Source organism: Aphis gossypii, chromosome 1 (genome assembly GCF_020184175.1).
Source record: "Aphis gossypii isolate Hap1 chromosome 1, ASM2018417v2, whole genome shotgun sequence".
In the NCBI taxonomy this organism is placed as follows: domain Eukaryota; kingdom Metazoa; phylum Arthropoda; class Insecta; order Hemiptera; family Aphididae; genus Aphis; species Aphis gossypii.
The window spans coordinates 2,521,182-2,539,910 of NC_065530.1; the positions used below are offsets into that span (position 1 = coordinate 2,521,182).

An 18,729-nucleotide genomic window follows, 5' to 3' on the forward strand; every position below is an offset into this window, starting at 1 on the left:
ATATTATGTATGTGTATTAAATATAATAATATTTGTTTACTATCAACCTGTTATCAGACAAAAATACTAGGTAAGTATATTGAACATTTTATTATGGTCGTTACCGGACTACGATTTATTTATTAATTGATAATAATTATCAACCGAACGAAAAGGGCACGCTGAGAGGCAAAGGGTTTGGAATTTTAATCGGCAACAAATAGGACGCTGTAAAGTACGTAGTTCGTGTTTCAATAATAAATAATGATTACCTAAACAATAAAATATATATATTATATTAGTTCAAATAATAGATAAAATAATAAAACAGATTCGTACGATTTATTCATCGACGGAAGAAAAAAAACGATGAGGTATAAAACGTATTGAAAATTAAGTAGCAATGAACATCATAAAACCGCGTAAAACATTTTAATAATAATAATAAATATTAATAGTATAGCTGCGGCGTGCGTTTACTAGTCGTTCAGTCGAAACCGATTCTTTGGCCGGCGTTCCGATTAGGCAATTCAGGCACGACAATGTCAAGGGCTCCGGGCGCCATTAACTCGCTCCCACCAAACGCCACGCACTACACGACTATACCTACAAAAGTATAAAAATATAATATAATATTGTAATTTATAATAATAATATAGTTATTGCTATCATAGATCATACTATTTTGCGAAAACAAACAATTATTATCTGCGTTGTCGATTAAACGATGAATTATATAATATACATAAGGTATAACGAACGTAAGTTGTAAATGTTGCAACGATAATATTCAGGGCCAGATTAATATAAACGACAAAGGAACGTTTGCTCCAGAATGTCAACTTTAAAGGACCATAAACATTTGAAATGTTAATTTGAAAAAAAAGAAATATTTTATTTTCAAAATAATAATTGTTTTTCTTAACAGTTATAATACTATGCCATTTTTGAAAAATAATTTATAAATTAAAATATGATTTTAATACCATTTTTTATTTTTACTTCCTAATTTAGATTTTTAAAAATTATCAATACAATTTAAAATCATTGTATTTCCCAACTGGAGGAAAATTATCATTTGTTTAATTATTATAAAACAATCTTCACGTAGTTTATAGAAATATCGTTACCTAATATAAAAATGGTATAAAGAACCACTAGTACTTTACCAAATATTATACATACTATATTACAGTGTATTTGCGAATTAATTGAGCATTGATCAGATAATAGTTAACAGTCGACCCTGTAATAATAATAACACTATCGAATGAGTGATCGACGGGTTTTTCTATTATTAATTAGTATTAGTATATAATAAATATACGAATATAGTATTATATAAAGCATATATTATTATAGATTATTATGAATAACACCAAAATAAACATCTTTTATTTTTAGAAAAAAATTAATTAATTAAAAACGATGAAAATTAATATACTATTAACAAAACATAAATTAGTTTGGTGGGTTGAAACCGGCCCACGGGCTTTGGGTTAGTTACCTTCGTTTTACTGTATTCATATTTTTCGATATTATATATTAAATTTGATTTGATTAAAAATATGAAGTGAGAAAAATATTATAACATAATCACTTTTTTACAATAGAATTCTGGAATTAATATATTATTTAAATATAAAATTATTATTTTAAATAATCATAACGTTTTAGGAAAAGTATAATATAGAGTAATAAATTCTAATGTATAATATATATATTTTATTTATACTAAATTTATCTACTAATCATATTATTATATATATATATATACTACCTATATATAGTATACACCATGTAACTATAGCCTATAAAATATAAATCATAATATACGTTGGTCAGCATCTTGGCGATTCTTGAATACGTCACAATGTTAACTGATTTAGCCTTCCCAAAATTTTAATAACGTATTTAATATTAAAATAATATTAAAATTTATGTAATTATATAATTGTCATAAACAATAATTATTCTAGTATAACTTAATATAAATATAGTTTTTATTGCAACTACGTATATTATTTATATTTGGCAAAAACAAATATATATTTTAAACATTTAAAACATAATTTAATTCTCCTAATTCAATCAGAATATGGATATTATTTTTATAAGTTATATATTAGTTTCTACGATATGATATATTTGACTAAACTTAAGAATATTCAATTCAGCTAAATAATTAAGTGGAAAAAATTCAAGGAATTCATAGACATAATTCGTTGAAATAATACAAAAATAGGCCATCCAGAATAAATCAAATCAAACCATCTCAACAATCAAAAATGAGTTTCCAGAAAAATATTTATACCTCCTAGAATTTTCGTCGAATTTTGAATATTTTAAAGAAAAAAGTTAAATTCGGGTAAAATATTGACTCCGATTATTGAATCGGCTAATGCGAAAAAATAAAAAAACTGTTATTATTTAGACATATTTTATTACAACTTTCGATAGTAGACTATTTCAAATCGGAGTCAAATGCGACCTAAATAGAGCCTTCATTTAAAAAAAATAAATAAGGAAATCTGATTATTTCATGAGACGTGAAAGTGTTTTCCTGTGAGGCCAGTTTATGCACTAAAAACGCGTTAGTTCCGACAGTCAGACCCTTTGCAGCCACCAAATTAAAACAATATTTACAATAGGCGGGGTCATTCCTTTTCTCTGACGCAGATTGTTTTGGTATCGACGCCAAAAGTAGTAAAAAACGTAGGTAGTCATTAGCCGGGCAGGTATGAAGAAAGAGACGAAGAGAGAGAAAAGTGTATTCCGCTGCTCTCGTCGAGGATATACGCGAGCATTTTTTTTTTTTTGTTATTGAAAAAGCACGACGGTATACAACGAAAATAAAATATTGATAATAATAATGAATTAGACGAGTGTCAGCGTGCGGAGGAATAGAGAGAAACGGAAAATAAAAAAATAAATAAATAGAAGGTAGTGCTGTTCGTCCGTTGCCGGCCTTCGTCGGCCCCACTCGACCAGTCGATTCCCCCGTCGCTCACGATGTGCCGCCGCCGCCGCCGTGCTACCGCGCGACCGCGTTTTCATATCACAGTGATCGCTCCGTGTGCGCGCCGCGTCCGACTCCGACTAACCACTCGTTCTCTTATCGAGTACTCGAACGGTTCCGACGAATTATTGCTAACCGTTTAATTATTATATTATATTATTATTATTGTTAATTTATTTTTTCGCTTAATAAACTTAATATTCTTAATATACTTTTATTCAAAATAATATATTTTCATATCATCATAACATACATTTACATAGTGTCTTATTTTTAATTTATACATAATTAATTATAAGTGCGTTTTTCTGTGCATTTGAATTTCGTCGCAGTGCTGTTTTATATTTTTACCAGTATATTGTCTTTTTTTTTTAATTGTGCACGGTTTACGACCTTCCTGAAGTTTGGATACAACATTCTCTGATTCTACACACATTGACCGGATCTATACTCTGAGTAAGTTTCGACTGTTTATATTATTTATAACAATACTTGGCGTAAGTTTAAGCTTCATTAGGATATGGATCTTTTAAATTTCAAACTGCTGTAGTGTTTTTAGTGACATTAATTGATAAATTTTATCGTTTCTGTAAACTATGATTATAAAATTAATTAAAACATTTTTCTAAACGACGACGATGACGATTCGGACCGAAAAATTTTAGTGCCACCGTAGGGTCAAAATCTCGGAAAACATAATAATACTCTTTTAATATCCCGTTGTCGTGTCTTAACCGATAAACCCTGACGAGTCAATAACCTTTGTAAATGTAGATAATTACGGTGCAAGTGCATGCATTTGTGTATATGTGTGTGTCTACCATTTAGTCGATTTTATGAATACGTTCGAGTCATTAGTGTAAATATTAATTAAGCTGTTTGATAACGACAATGGTGTGTTTTCCTCACGCGCACGCGTTTATGATAAAAACTCTACGTGAATGGACTCGATCGTACTCGGAAGTTCTAAAATTAGTTTTTCTTTTTTTTTTTTATAAAGTTTGAAGTTTGTTGTTTTTTATACCATAGGCCAAAGAACAAAATATAAACAAATGCGTGTATTGCGGTGGCGTTTGTCCTTGAGCACAGTAAACCATTATTTGCGTATAATAATTTTCCCTCGTTAAACGGTTGTCTTAGATATATCGCGTATTACGATCGCGGCTCGCCTTCGTGCTGAGGGTGCCTTGAACTTCCCGCCGTCCAAGACCTTAAGACGTACGCAAACACGTGTGTGAGACGAATACGCAACTATACATTCATGAGCAAATTCACACCCCAAGGTGGTCTCCAAAATATCCATGTCCTTGGGGACAATTCGTGTATTCCATGAGATTTAGATGTTAGAAAAGGATCCATGACGTCACTGATGTAAACAACTAGTTTTCAGTGCACAATATTAATCGAATTGATATATACTCGTAGAGTGGATATTTGAGTCACGCACTTGGACGTATGTGTACCTATGTATATTATTCGAGTACATAAAAAAGCACCGCGTGCCTATACCTCCGCTCCACCTCCAAGCGAGTTTCACAAGGTTTAACAACGCGGAAGGAATGGTCGCCTTGATGATAACTCGAGTTCTACCTTGAACATTACCTTGATTGCCACCATCGCTATACAATTTTTACATTTTTATCATTGATAGATAGTCTATCTCTTATTATATGGGTTCGAGAGTGTGAACAGAAAACATATATACAAACAATACGATGCGATACTATACCTATTATATACATATATAGGCACACGCATTGGTAATAATTACTATTATAATAAAACAAGAATATTTATGTTAGTATAATAATATATTATATAGCATAAAATAATATATAATATGTATAATATGTTATAAAGATTCGTCAAAAACTCGAAAACGGCAGTATTTGACCAACGCGGGTTTGATATTTTTTTAGTGTCAAGGTCATAGCAATGCATTATCGATGTTTTCGCGTAATGTAGACCGATACAGTTTTCTATATCCCGCGCGTTTTGTTATCATTCTATCTTTGTCAATGTTTGTGAAAACAGTTCAATTTTCACAAAACGTGACTATAATATGGGTTCGAAATGTTCGATCGTTCGTACATTAGGCCTTGAGCAGTTTATGAAGACGTATGACACACTTAAAATATGCAGTTTTTAAAATTTAATAAATTTATTTTTTGAGGGGGAGGGGCGTTTATTCGAACTTAGCAATTGTTTTGGAAATAAGACATCAAGTGTAATCGTTTCACCATGTAGAACCTCTTTTCGATATTTTCATTATGTCGGCCTTGACAAATACGAGACCTTGCTCTGTATCGAATTATGTGTGGTGTGCGTTATTTTTCTCCGATTAGCTAATTAAACGATGTCACGAATGAAAACGTTTTGATAAAATATAGGTACTCTCGATACTTTTGTTTTTGGTTGTAAAATCTGACCTATTTTATTATAAACCGGGAAAGAAGTTGTATCGATTGATTTCGTTACCGAAAATCGTTTAAATTATTTGCGTCATCGCTCCCTCAACGTCTAACACAATTATATTTTGGTCACTTTATGAATGTATTTTCTTTATATGGTAGAAACACAAAATGTGGTGTATGATGTTTGTCGTATCTCTGGCTGTATATATAGAATGATTTATTTGGTTCGTTTTTTACACTTTTCATGTTGCTTTCAAAGACTGCTTAAAATAAAAATCGACAGAACTTACTGAAAATTAGCGGGAAAATATAAGTATAAAATGCATTATGCAAAATAACGGACAAACGATACACTAAAAGATTTTCAAACCGATTTGTGCAAAATGCATGCGTCATATTATTTTAATCACATGGTTCCATTGGCAACGGGTAGAATATTATAAGTATATAGGTACCTAACTTCGATGACGTATACTAAATACTTGGTGAAATTACGGAACCGTTTACGGTGCATACTAGTTCACTCACGGACCAAAAACCTGTGGCCTAGAGACCACGAAACTGTCAAGGTGATAGAATAAGTGAGATATAAAAAACAACAAATAAGTACGTTACGAGGTTTTTAATTTTTCATTTAAAGTTAAATACTGAAAATGCACAGGTATAATTGTATGTATAAAAATACTTCTTACACTATTTTCAAACTGGAGGGTGCGTAATACAAATGCATATAATATGCGGTTGGTTAACTTTGCCGTGCAAACAAAAAGCGAGACGTCGTTTGATACAGTATACATAATCCTTTCGTTAAGTGATGGTGATATATAAATAAATAATTCGTTGCATAAGTACAATACACCACCTTCGGGGTGGTAAAATCATTTTTTTAAATTGACCTATTTTTGTTTTAATTCTTTTATATTTATATAGAAAATTCTATTTCTGCTTGTCTCTCTGTTGAATTTCCATGAAAACTGATATTGAACACCATGACGTGACATTTTTCACAGAAATACGACGTGGATTCTCCGTTAATATAAATATAAATCAATTCTTATATAGATGTAATATTATGTTCCATATAAATATATATATATATATGACATGGTACAGTGTTTGGTGTTGATAGTTTAACCGTAAACTATGACTTTAAAGGATTTGATTTTTTCCGTTAAATTACAATGTCGTAAATTCAATTGGGTGCTGTTGATCATTATGAAAAATAATATTAATTAAAATTGTTAAAGTAATCGGTATCTATTACTGAAATACAACACAAAACAATACCCCCTCTCATCTTTAGTATTATTATTAAACTGAAATTTATTTTGAACAACTTAAGTCGCTAAATATTATTAAAGTTTTATAAGTTAAACAAGAGCAATAATCGAATTACATTATATCGTACAAAAGTCTTCAAGATTTATTGTAAATAGTACAACTGCTATCACTAATGCCAAGTAATCTGCATTTATTCAAACTACTTAATAATATTATTATAGATTCCGTGGAGTCATATTTAAAAATTTTAATTCAAAACTACAACTGTTTTCAGAGATTTTTCTGCTACAATTTAATACCATTCTGTCAAATGTCCAGGTTTAATGCTTTTACTCTACTTTGTTTTACGATTAATATATACATATTATATTCTTATGTTCTATAAATCGAGATCAATTGTCGCTTCTTCTTTAAATACGTATTATGTCGTGCGCGAGAAAGTATCACGAAGGACTTATCCGCCTACCTTTTTTATTATGTACATTTGCGAAGACACGAACTTGTCTAAACATTAAGCACACACGATTTCCCTCGTTATTTATTATTTTTAACGGTTATATATCGCCTTAAACTATCGCAAAAGTCAAATCGCTAATATGGATAAAAAAAAATGATAATATTAAAATGAAAGCACTCTTTTGTTAAAATTATATTAACCTAAAACACATACTTATACGTGTTACTCATTTACTCATATAAAAAATTGTGTACAAACTTCGAGGTCGATATTGTAATTAAATCTAAATATATTTGGATTGATTATCAAATCAATGTAATACATACATAATGTGAAATAAATTGTTTACTTTAACCGAAGTTTTAGATGATACATAACATGTTATTAAATAACTAATATTGTTATCACGATTAAATATATACCGTAATTTCTATGTATTTCTTGGTAAGTACACTTTAAAATTGTGTTTCTAATAATTTAATTATTAAAATCAATAAACATTATAATAGTGTAAAATATATGAACTCGATAAATGTCTGACAACCACTCTTGAATCAATAACCATTATTATTATGTGTAATAAAATTTTAAAATATAAGTATACTAACACGCTATATACGCTGTATAAACTTTAGAGTATAACATGTGTTTTATACTTTATCGTAAACAACAAGTATCTATTTAACAGTAAATTAAAATGTTTTGTATACAACAATACATTTAAAATATATAATTAATTAAAAGTTTCGGTTAGATATTAATATTTCTTTTCGCTACACTATTTGATATTTCGAAAAGACCTTAAAACGGTTTTCTCAAACATGCGATAAAAAAATATGTTCTTGGCGATTACAAAATTATTTTCTGGGCCACATTATACTACTCATATCTAATCGACAGCACGGCCGAAAAGACGTCGCGCAACCACGTAATGTCCTCCAAACGTGCGCGAGATAAATCCCGATCGATGCAAATAGGCGCCATAGATCGATTAAAACTGCGCTTATTTCTGGTTTAAAAATATTTACGGGACGAAAATATTACAAGAACTAAGACGCGTTCCACCATATCATTTTTACAATATGGAGATAATTCAGTTTTAGGTGCGAGGTACCATATAATAATTATTATTGTACTATTTTGGCTCCATCCACCCCTTTAATACCGAATAACCGTTAATTAAGTTATATATATTTTAACATAAAATATTATTTGCGTCTAGACATTTTCGAGGTTTTTTTTTTTTTTTTTGACAGTTATATATTTATATGTTGCGTCGACGAAGTATATCTGATTATTTGCAATAAATATTACCAAATAGTATGCTAAATAATTATTAAGTAAGTACCCCAATAATAATAAAAACAGAAAATCTAGGTTTTGTCGAATTACCGATTGCGCTCCGTCAAATAATTATGAATATAGAAAACACATGGAAATTAAAAATACTTCGAGAGCATTCAATAAAAATCAGGTCTAATAAATAATAAAGTATTTATTCAAATAATACTGACGACACACGTTTGATAGGGCAACAGTGTGATTTATCCTAAGTAATAATATTCAAAACCCAAATAATAAATATCGTACCTATATAAATGTAAGATTAAATATAGTGCTTATATTTAGTATCTATTTAAATGTATATAACAATAAATATATATACATTATACAAAGCAATCCAAACTCTCGTTTTCGTTAATTTTTTAACCGTTTTACCGATTTTTCACACGGCGTTTTCATTCAGTCGCTTTTCTTCGTACATGCCTATCGCCATTTACACCTGTTCTTGCACTTGCAACCGTGTAAACGCGTTTCTTTTTATATAATCTACACGACGATCTATAACGGTGAACAGGCGGAGGGAGAGCACACGCGCGTGGCGAGGAGAAAGAAACAGCGGCGGCGGACACCGCTATCGTATAGCCGCGATGGATCGGTCTCCGTCGCGGACGCGCGTTCGCCCGCGTGTTATTTAATTCTCTCGAAAGACGTGAAAGCGAAAACGCTAATAACACCGTTAAAAATGCCGATTTAACGAGATGGCGTTGTTGAGTGAAAGTTGGCTCACCGCTACTCAGAACCACCGGGAACGTTGTTTATATATTATTATTATTATTATTATTATTATTATTATATATATATAGGTAGATATAATAATATACATAGAGTCACCAGAACCGTATATTTGCCCGTTCATTGTACGATTTTTCTTCGTCTTCTTCTTATTCTCGACGTCGTTTTTTTCTTTTCAGCGAGAAAACCGAACGTTTCATACATCACTGATAAAAAAAAAACACTATTTTCGATTTCCACCGTGTTTTGATCGATATACATAAACAATTTTCCATTACTCGTCATATTATGTCTTATATTTTTGGTGTATAATACGGTTTTATACTCATATAATATACTACGTGTTTAATTTAATTGACTACTCTAATATTCTAGGTCAATTTTTTCGACTTTGAAAATAATTTCTTGTATATTATTATATAGTTGAAAGAATTTATAGCACTACATTTTTACAAAGAAATAGTTTTTTTAAATTTTTACTCAAAAATGAGTATAGTCATGTAAATGGATCACCTTTTTTACGTCAAGGACCGCTGTAGCCTTACTCAATCATAACGATCTAAAGACATTAATCATACAACGCTATACCCGCGCACATGTGTTGTCTCCGTCCTGCTCTGCTAACGCATAAGGTGAACGATTTAACGTTTAAAAGAATCCGTTTTACTGTTGTTTTTAATATTAGAGTCAATTAGCCTTAGTCTATCATAAAATTTAAAAATACAGAGCACCTTATAAGTTTTTTTTTTTTTAATTTTAATTTTGAAGAAAATTATAAGCATTTAAAAATTTACAGTCATTCAGGCGTGGTATATTAACAGCATAGTGCATAGATTATTGTTATAGTGTACAGTGGACATCATACACAGAATAAAACCTCATCAGTCCACGGCCTCGTTGATTTCATTTATTTATTATAAATATTAATGGTTTTTTTCGTTTTCTAAACACAATTTATTTATTTCAACTATCTACAATTAATCATTATTATACGAGTATTATTATTATTAATAAAGTGAACAGCATGTATATACTTATAATATATAGTAAAATAGACAATACTACTAAGATTTATAACTCACGTACACATTAAACGGATAAATTACATTCGATAATATATATATAGTGTATTACTATTTCATATAAATATATATAAACATATATAGGTACGAAATAAAACCATAAAATAAACCCGAATGTCGCCTTACTACGACTACCTACCTACTGTTATTACTATATTATTATATTCTATATAGTGTATACACATATTACTGCTACCGTAGCGTTGTATAAAAATATTATATTATATCATGTCGTTGTAAACGGTCGTGTGTGGACTTCGAAAAATAAAAAGCTAAACATTCGTGAGAGTAAATAAATATTTGTTTCCCTCTTGCCAGCCCTCGCCGGGTGTACGGAATCGAGAAATACTATTATATTCTCGATGCCGGATTAAAATTATTGAATATTTTACATTTAGATGTGTGTAATATAAATATTTATACCTGCTAGCAGAGTAAGCGTATACGAAAACATTGAGGGCACAACAATAATATTTTATATTAATACTGTTTTAATATTGACACCATATTCGCTACAAAAGTACATTATAATTATTTTATATATGTAGGTACCACGAGAAAGCAGTCTCGACGATATGGTCGACAGCGTTTATTGAGCGGTTTTTGTTTTGTTTTGTTTCGATAATCTTATCATTGGTAAATGAACGTTTGATTTCGTGTGGAAATTTATTGAAATGGATTTCTAAAATACAAGTCAAAGATTGATCGTCACACAACAGTAAATATACGAGTTTCGATTACTATCACATATAATATTGAAAAAATTAATTCGGCAGTTCGTCCCTGGGTTGCATATCACATTATATATAGTATATCAATAGTCGTAAATATTCAAGAAAATCTTGAAAAAGGTCGTCACTTTAATAATTTCAAACGAATTCTGCAGTATTATATCGCAAGCACTATATTATATAGGGTGTTCCACCAAACATACTCAATCCGTTTTTTTTTCAATAACACAATTATTCAAATTGTTCAATCCAATTTTCTCGTGAAATAATAAATTTATTCAAATTCAAATTTTTTAAATTCTTAAGATTTTTTGTATAACTTAGATTCTAAGAACCTATAGATTTCTGTTTTTCAAATGAAACCCTCCTTCTTTCTTAGTAAAAAATCATTTAACAGATTATTATTCTGAAAATGTTAATGTATCAAATCAAACATCGAAAAAGTAGATTATGAGGTATTTTACTTTGTATACTAATAATAATATAAGTTCATGATAAGGAGCTTAAAATATATGAGGGATCAGAGATATAACACTATAGCAAATTGAAAATATTAGCAACTAATATTCATAAACCAACATATTTTATAGTTTAAAAAAAAAGTTCAAGTATAATAAAAACCATGTCCAAAAATCTCATAACAGAGAAACTTTTAGTTTCAATTTTAAATTAGATACATTTATCAAAAAAATTATCCACTAAATAATTTACAGTAAAATGGGGAGATTTTCATTTGAAAATCAGAAGTTTTATCAACATAAAGCACTCCCTATAAGTAGAAAAAAAAATCTCAAAAATTTTAAAATAACATGATCTTTATATTTAAATTTAATAATTATACACACCAATAATTTGAATAAATTTATTATTTTATGAGTAAATTGGGTTAAACGATTTGAACATGTTTAGTGAATCACCTTGTAAAGACAGCTCGAAGAACATACGCGTTATGTATACAATAAATTTATACATTATCAGCTGTTATGAATATTATACACGTCGATCGCGGTTTACGATGATACTATAACCATAAACTAAAATATTATAAAATCATGTAGCACGTGAATATACACGATACAATATTAGTGTTTAATATTTATTAGTACCTAATGCGTATCAATACAACCGGCCTATTTGCTGTTTTTATGAAAAAATGAAAAATAACTGAAAACATCCGAACTCAGAATCATTCAGACTTATCAAAAATAAGATAACGGATTCTCGTTGCTGGTTACAGAATAATATTGACCAATAGTTGGCCGCGGTGGGCGTCGCGTGACTTATGGTATTCGTCATGAAAACACCGTGGATATCATTATATTATTATTCTTTGCCAATGGCTCACTGCAATGTGTAACATGATAAACATAAAATTATTTTGTAATACGGTTGCTGTTAATTTTCGTGGCATCGATGTGAAAAATAAATCCCCTTTTTAAACTAAACTATAATACCTACTGCCATTCTACGTTGGACAGTGGACACTCAACTAAACGGTTAATTTCACGCGTCCGCCTCCGCATATTTGTTAAATGATAATAATAAAATGTACGATAATCGAGATAGTATTGTATACAACCGAAAATAAAATAAACATTATATTATATTATAAATGTGTAATGTTGTTGTGCGGAAGACGAGAACTCAAATTATGATAGCCTGGATCACTTTTATATGGTACATCCGTTACAAAGCACATATAATAGTATTGATAAACAATCTGTTTCCATAAAAATTTAAAGTGAACATTATTGTATTATTGCGCAACTTAAAATCTCGCCACACCGCAAACTGCAGACTGCACTAGATAGGAAAAATATATCATTACCTATGTATATCACACAGGTGCATAATGCATACTATTATCGTATGCAGTGCCTATCGTAATATTAAAATTAATATTATGCGCTCGTATCGGGCGATAAGTATATATTATGTTATCAATGATGACAACGATGATTGTGCAGATTATAGCGATTTTTATTATTATTAAAGTATTTTTTTTTTCAAAACAATAATAAGCAAAAACACAAACAAAATTGTAAACATTGTAGCGATTGCAAGAACCAGGTAGATAGTTGGCGCTCATAAAACATATATATATATAATATCTTGTATATATCTTGTATACATTAGGTGTAAATCTCACGAAGAAGATGAAAAACACGCGGACGAGAGTAAAAACGAAAGTATACGAAATGCAATTAAAACTCGACCGTAACCAGAATATTGTTGGCTACAGTAAAGACGAAGACTTGCGCTTTCACATTGAACGAATCCAATTTGCGTATATATATTTAAATATTATGTGTTTTTTTTTACTTGAATTTTACTCTTGTTTATTTGATAAATTAGTCACCGAAAGTAGTCCTGTATGTATCTGCATATGTATAGGTACCTATATTATATGGGCTATATCAGTGTTTCTTAACTTTTTTAGTGTCGCGACAATCAAAATAGATATAAAATATGATAAATCATTTCGCGACCCCCCATATTCCGCCTTAGAATAAGGAATTTAAAAAATAATAACAATAAAAATTAATAAGCAATATAAATTTTTTAACAATTTAAATTATGTAAAAAAAAAGTTCATATAGGTTTTGAAATAATCGGCGTTTTGCGTTAAACGGATCTCCCACAATATGTAGGTCTTCAATAAGGCCTTCGAGGATAGGTACCTAATGCATATTTTTTATGGATGTATTGTTAAATGTATTCGGTGATTGAACGAAAATCTTAATTCTACGCTCTAAAATCGATCAATGTATTTCTTTTTACAATGCCCGAACAATCGTCATTTTTATACTTTAAATTTATTATACGTACCACCCACCTATTAATATTACGGTGGTTATTACAGCTGTACGATTTCTTATAGGGTAATGACTTTTGAACCACGCGTGTCTCGAAAATTGTTTTCACTCGAATAATACAATATAATATTATATATTGTACTATACTATATTCTTTCGTCACTCTACGTACTCAGAGCGGCGATTTTCCGGGTTCAACTCAATTCCCCACTTTTCACAAATGATGTTTGCAGTACTTCCTCCACCTAACCTAATTGATGATTTTTTAATAGTCAATAAATTAATAACATTTCGTTATTCTTTATTCGTAGTTTGATACAGCCACAGCTTATAATATTATTATGTATACGATGCCTTGAGGCAATGAACACTGAACACCCTATAAATCGCATAGATCGCCTTCGCCCCGCACAAAAACAACGGCGAAACAACAATACATTAGCAAATACACATCGTGCAGTATATAGTATAAGGCAGTGCGTTGAGAGTTTTGAGATTTAAGAAATAATTATTGCACGAATTTCGGCATAAAAAGTTTAAACGAATACACGAACACGCCGAGGGGATGGGTGCGTGGGCGTATATTATATACTTACGCTTTTTCTGACAGCAATATAATATATTATAATATTATCGTAATTAAACATGACAGAGGCGTGAAATATGTATTAACGGACACACGCACATCATAATAACGACAAGCATACTATATGCGTGTATGTGATGTATAAAACTACCGCTGTTGTGATAATCCGGAGTATACAATACACAATTGTAGGCGGTAATGTAAATGATCCGATATATTATTATTATTATTCTATCAAGAAAAAATATTACTTACAGTCTACACAAAAGTGTAATAAGATGAATTGACTGACTAGGAGGTAACAAATTTAAAATTAACTTGAACGAGAACGCAACCACCATTGGCATTCAACTAAGGTTTTTTTATATTATCTGCATTTTATTGGAGGTCCTTCCTGAGCCTTTAGTGCGTCTTCTATGGAGATATTATCAGAAAAATACGGAGGATAGTTGCTTGATTAAATGATTGGCGTGTACGTCTTTAGATTTGAATGAGATTTGGCCATTTTAGTGAGTGAAGGTACCTAGTCTTAATCTTGATGGAGGTTTTACCAAAGGGCAGGACTCTATTTGACGTAAGTATGGACATTTACATTGAAAGGCTTGCACGGTTTTCGTATTGGACAGTTTGGCGCCAAGCCCCAAAGTTGGATTTCGTATAGTCAAGCTGGATGGATTATTGACTTTATATAGGCATGTCAAGTTTATTAGACAGTGACAGTTAGATCTTTAAAAAACTAAAAGAGGCCTTAGGACATTATACAGAGAAAGCAATTTAACGTACGTTATATATACATATTATAACATTTATAAGAGTATAAAGGTATATTGGCCATATTGCCATGTGATATAAAACAACGCTACTCTAATCGAATTACCATCTAATGCTAATGACATTGTTCGGACGACGACAACCTTCGGCGCGTTCATGGCGGCGGCGTCGTCTGTTCGACTCACGTCACCTTCACATACACCTTGAATTTTGAGGCTATATTATTATTATTATGTACACGCAACATAATATATGCCGGACAATGACGCGTATGTGTGTAGATCGTGTGTGTATAAAATGTTAGTATTATATATATATTGTGTGTATGTATAAATATATTTCATACCTATTTATATATATGTGTATATGGGTAAAGCATTAACATTCTGCAGCCCGTTTCATACCATAAAATTACGCGCTCAGTTGTAATATACGATAGCTGTTCATACATAGATTATTATACGTATTTGGTACTATTATTATTATCATCATCATGGTGCAATGGTCGAAGGGATAGGGTGTCTGTGCCGGGTCGTCACACACAACATATCTATACACTGCACTCTATACTTTTTTCCGTCTCCGTCGGACGCGCGTGTATATTATATACCTATATAACGTCCGGATTTCGCCGTAGTGAATTTATCGTACACACATGTATATAATATCGTACAAGTGTACACCAACGTAAGTAAACGTGTAATAAAAACCGCGCGTGTGTGTGCGAGGATGCACTATATTATGGTGACTTTATACGTCGCGCACGGTACTGTATATTATATATCGACTTGACCCGATTCGCGAGCTCCGAAAAACACGTAAGCGCAGCGTACAGAGTACCTATATATATATATATGATTGTGTATAAATCGTATACATGTGTATATGCGAAGAAAACGTCCGGATAATATAGTATAACGGTCGCGAATTAGGTGACCTACATATATGAGAGGATACTGTCCACCACCACCCCCACGATCCCAGCGGTTTACGGTCGCACAGGGGCAACAGCCGCGGATACCGCGCACGTTTCATCCGGTAGTGTATAAATAAAATGCGCGCTAGTAAGTCGGTAACATTGAACTGCAGGTATATTCCGCACCTATGATATATGCGATGACGGAAAAACGTATTTACGCCATTAGTATACATTATATTATTGAAGCTACACAGCGCACACGAACCAGCTAACCAACGAAGTACTGTCCCACGTGATTGCATCACATAATATTATATATGTTGTCTATGAGTTATACGTTTATGAAACTATATGATATATCACATGTTATTATACAGTTTGTTGCGAAAACCTTTTGTACCTGATGGATATACCTTATATTTTTATGTATTGTAAAGAATATTATTTTTCGTAAACATAATATTATCATCGAACATTATTATATCAACAACACCGGTTCGACGGTAAACCGTGCGCCATCATCCGCGGCTGAGTCTCAATAATAATAATAATAAAAACGGTAAAAAAAAGAGAAACGCGAAAATATAATCGAAAAACAGTTGTCCGGCGAGTACGAGTAAAACGTAGGTACTTTCACCTTCGACACGATTTTTTTTCGGTTCGACACAAGAGTCAGATATATACATATACATTATATTATACACCTTTCTTTTACTCGTACTCACGCGTACAACTGCAGTACGGCTGTCGGAAAATTTGCTCTTCTGTTTTATTTTTTATTTTTATGAACGAATGTACCGTTGCGATGATCGCTTTCGTTTTTTGTTAATTTTTTATACATTTAGTTTTCGTCTTAGCTGTCGGTTTCGTTAGAGCGACCTCTGTGGCATCTCTAACCACCGCAGCGTCGGAGTACAGTTAACACTAAACAGTAGATACCTATACCATAATTAACGGATGAAAATCGCGAAATATACCTCTATATTCACAACGTTTATGTAATTATGTATGTATATATTATAATAAATTCGTCGATTATAAACCGTCAAACGGTTGATCGAGTACCCGTCGGTGCAGCCCGAAAGATGAAAAATGTGGGTCTCGGACGAGACGTTCAATCGGGCTGAACCATGGCGGGGACACAGGATCCGCGACGACGAGGACGCTCCGCCGGCACCGTTCATTTTAAATCGCATATCAGGATATCGGAATCTCGGTTAATAATGAATTAATTAATATAATAACGCGGTTCATATTTTACTCACTTTTTGGAAGTTTCCGGGCGGTTTCCAATGTTTACACGAAGGCCTCCGCCAAAAACGTCCAATTTTTTTGATATTTTCACCGACATCATACAATGTTACGTTATATAATATGTAGAAGATTCATACTTATTTGCTTATTAGGATTTGAAAAACTGTAAAATTAATTCAATCATTTTATTTTTGTATGTGGTTTAAAATTACAGTTATTTTAATTTGTGCATTTGTTCATTAATAATTTAGTTGTGCTTATTTATGTAAGGTTAATTATTTAAATACTTACATATTAGTTAATTATTTATTTTTTATTTATGTCTGAACATTTAAATATGACTCATAAAACTTATTTAGGTCCTAACAATGTGCTTTTATATGATCGTTCGATATTATTTTATTCGTGGATTTGCTCCTCTTATTCTCAATCATACTTATAATAGATCTGTGTGCCCTGGTCTGTACACAATAGTGCATAACCTATACATTACGCTTATACTTAACCTAACCTCACCTATAGGTACTTTGACATCTAATATCTATTACAGTAGGTATAGCACCCGATGTATAATATATGATTTATTACCGCAGTTTAACGCGTTGTCGTCGTCACCGAGGACGATATATAAATCACTCACTATTATCAAAACAATTATATATGTTCGTCGCGACAGCGCATGGTCATAAATTGTATAAATATTATATTATTATCTAAATGTCATGAACAAACCAAAAAAATTATGTTCAGTTTCAATATTATTTTTAATGTGCACGTATAACTTACTAACGGTGAAATCGTCAACTATAAAATGTGGTGAAATAAAAAAAAACGAAATATCCGTGTATAATATGTTTTTAAAAAAAATTGAAAGTAATAATTATTATATTTTATACAAGCACATGATTCAAAACCAAAATAAATGTATGTCAATTTATTGCATATGCCATCTATTTTAGTCAAATGGAAGATGAGTATAATTACTACACATCTATAGACGAACTATTACTTGTTATATTTTATATAGGCACTATTAAGACCGCCGAACCGTATATTTCGATTTTCTTTTTACTCTTAAGAGTTTTGTCCTTGGAATTATGAACATTTATTTTTTTTTAACATTTTAAATTGACTTCTGTCCTTTTGTCCTCTCGTTTTGTTATCTATGTTGCAGATTCGTGTTCTGTATATCTCGTCAAGCGTATCACAATCAAATATCAATCCGTAAATATAGTTTTTAGACTGCTTTCAAATTTTGCAAGTGCTTTCACGATAATATAAACCGACACAACTATACAGCACTCTTCTTTATTGTTATGGATGACCGTTGTTATGTTAAGTAGG

General features: G+C 31.1%; 1 protein-coding gene and 1 long non-coding RNA gene across 3 annotated transcripts in view; one reads left to right on the plus strand and one right to left on the minus strand.

The window, feature by feature from the left end:
- Positions 1-361: 361 nt before the first annotated feature.
- On the minus strand, positions 362-18,488 carry LOC126549344 (uncharacterized). Its single transcript, XR_007603486.1, has 3 exons — positions 18,395-18,488; positions 17,397-17,548; positions 362-585 (listed from the first exon to the last, which is right to left on the minus strand). It is a non-coding gene; the product is annotated as an uncharacterized LOC126549344 (long non-coding RNA).
- The window catches only part of LOC114123234 (ecdysone-induced protein 74EF), a 113,271-nt gene continuing 97,584 nt past the window's right edge, over positions 3,043-18,729 (plus strand). The window contains exon 1 of one of the 2 annotated variants that reach the window (XM_050198198.1): positions 3,043-3,454. The gene's annotated coding sequence lies outside the window, so the exon portion shown is untranslated. The remainder of the gene's footprint in view (positions 3,455-18,729) is intronic. The other variant, XM_027986136.2, reaches the window with a different exon arrangement.